The following is a 2,699-nucleotide window of genomic DNA, read 5'->3' on the forward strand; positions in this document are numbered from 1 at the left end:
TTTTGTTCTCCCTCATTTGTATTTAATGTATGTCATGTTGGTTATGCGATAATGGAATTTTATCATTTTGTACATGTGTTTACCTTAATGAAGCTCTCTGTGTCTTGCCTTGAAAAAAATGAAAATGGTGGTTATAGTCTGCTTTGTTGTGTATCATATGCTATAATGTGTTGAAATGCATTAGTTGTAGAATTGAGGTACCTGTAAATCACTTTACTTTGTTGATTTGAAAACTTGACCTTTCGGTTTCTTTCTTCCTTCCTTTTCACTTCTATGCTACATCATTGAAGGATCATAAATTTGGGTATGGGATGTATTTTGATGTACAATTAGTATTTTGATGTTTTGATATTCATAGCTTAAGATTTTATTTGTCCTTTGGATTATATTAGCAATTTTATTGGAAATTTGATTTCTTTTGGTTACTGATAGGATCAAAAGAGGTCATATTCCAAGAGCTTGGGCACTTGTTAGCTTCCCGAGTTCTTTATCTGAATTTTGAAAAAAAATACACTTGTTTTTTGTGGTGTCTTTGCTGAAGATCAGTAGGCATTTGTATTTTTTTTCCTAGGTAGACAATTTCATGGCTGAGATGTATTTTAATATTTATTTGGAAATGATAAATGCACCCCTTTTCATCACTAGGGACACCCAACAACAGTGTATGCATTTGTGTTTTTCTTCTTAGGTAGACAATTTCATGGCTGAGATGTATTTTAGTATTTATTGGGAAATGATAAATGCGCCCCTTTTCATCACTAGGGACACCCAGCAGCAGTGTATCAATGACTTCAGTGGGGCTGATGTACTTAACGTCAGAAGGATCCAACAGCACCCATAAATCTTCTTCCCTATGTACAGGTCTTGCATCCTCTTTTTATGGTAAACGGTTTCATACTTGTCAGTGGAGAAGGTAGATACAAACCCACAACCCATTTTTAAATTCTGTTAAAATTTGATGTGAATGCTTACAACCCGTTTCTGCAAACGATAAAAGGAGAAAAAACCATGTCCCCTTTTCTCATTTTTTGTTCTGTAGGGAGTGAAAAAAGGGGTGATTTTGAGCTGAAAAGAAAGACCCTCTTCTCTTTGCTGCTCTGCTGATAATTCTCATTTTCTGTGGCAGCTATTTTAGTACATAGATGTGTGCCAGGGTCGAGGAGTTTCAAGAAATCTGTGCATCTGCAAGGAATGGCACTTGCATGTGGGGTTTTTGAAGTGTGGACAAAATTCCATGGAAAGAAAGGGATTGTGGCCAATTTCTACAGCTTGCACTCATGGATGGGTTTGGTCTGCCTCTTATTGCTCTCTGCCCAGGTCTGTAGCTCGAAAGGAAGGATCCCAAAGAATCGATCTTTCTTTTACGATTGATCAATGTGTGATATTCCGAATCCCCATTACTAATGGAATCGAAATGGTCTCTGGATTGATCAGAAGATCCTTTTTCAATTGGCATTTGGATTTTGAAAAAGCTACTATGACGATTATTACTAGGTATCCATGTATTTTATTTTATTTTTTTGCGATTAAAGTGTCTCTCTTTCTGGGCATTTTTTCCTTCAATTTATTGTCTGCTTAGAATCTTTTCCGCATAGAGATGATGCCATCATCGTCAGCATTAGAGGTTTTGGCGGTCCTGGGATTTAGTGATTCTCCCATACTTTGATTTTTTTTTTCTGTTCCTTAAGTTCATTTTGCTTCTCTCATATTTTTAGTATGCAGATATGTTTTTTGCTCTGAATTTGTTTCCTGTTTATAATATTTTCTACATACAGAGGAGGTCATCGACGTCGCCTGTATTGTAAGTTGTTGGAAGGCCTCAGTTTCCCCAAAGCCCAACATCCCAAAGAATTGTGTGAGTTGAATTGATTTTTCTTATCATTAATCTTATTATATTTCACTTTTTCGTTTGTTTCATTCATGCATTATGTATAACTTTGATTGATTTTGGGTGTATCCTAGATTGATTCATGATGTGCTAACTTTCAATATTCATGTTGTGTTGCTATTGTAGGCAGGATAAGGATTCTCCACGGGAATCCTCTTAACTACATGTGGACTTTCACTAGAAATGTCTCCTCTCACATTTGTATCTTCTTTCATAAATGTAATTCTCTCTCCCAATTTCTTTCCTAAAATGTAAATCTCTCTTTTTAAATAAGTCTTTATCTCTCCTTAAATCTCCATTAAGAACATTGCACGTGCTTTCTCAGCAATATGCCAGGTGTTGGAAATATCCATGGGCTGAATGTACCTGGCTGCATTGTGAGTTATTAGAAGGCCTTAATTTCCCCAAAGCTATGTTCCTTCCTTTTTATTTTTATCATTGCTTGAATTTTGCAGTTATCACGAATTAAGACCGGGTTTGGACTTGGAGGCACAATGGCAGTTATTGAATGGGAACAAGAATGTGGACCTAAAGTTGATGGTATAATTGATATTCATAATCACAAATTTAAATTTGTTTCTCTTTATTTCTTTTTCCTCTTAAAACGACATCTTATGTGTCTTGAAATATGTGTTGATGCCATGGTTGGTGATAAAATAGTGAGAACAGGCTTTATTTTTTATCGTAAAAAACAACACATGCCTTTCATATTGTATATATCTCCACCTAAAATGTAACAATTTTTTATGGAAGTTATAAAATTTCGTAAGTATAGAAGTTATCAGATTTTTATTGTCTTCGGTGAACTAAG

At 35.1% G+C, this 2,699-nt stretch overlaps 1 long non-coding RNA gene across 1 annotated transcript; it reads left to right on the forward strand.

Moving 5' to 3' along the window:
* The first annotated feature begins 1,152 nt into the window (after positions 1–1,152).
* Positions 1,153–1,830, forward strand: LOC143860509 (uncharacterized). Its single transcript, XR_013239738.1, has 3 exons — positions 1,153–1,317; positions 1,435–1,494; positions 1,776–1,830. It is a non-coding gene; the product is annotated as an uncharacterized LOC143860509 (long non-coding RNA).
* The last annotated feature ends 869 nt before the right edge of the window (positions 1,831–2,699 follow it).

Source organism: Tasmannia lanceolata, unplaced genomic scaffold (genome assembly GCF_043159265.1).
Source record: "Tasmannia lanceolata isolate RefF3 unplaced genomic scaffold, GAP_Taslan_0.1 ptg000037l, whole genome shotgun sequence".
Taxonomy (NCBI): domain Eukaryota; kingdom Viridiplantae; phylum Streptophyta; class Magnoliopsida; order Canellales; family Winteraceae; genus Tasmannia; species Tasmannia lanceolata.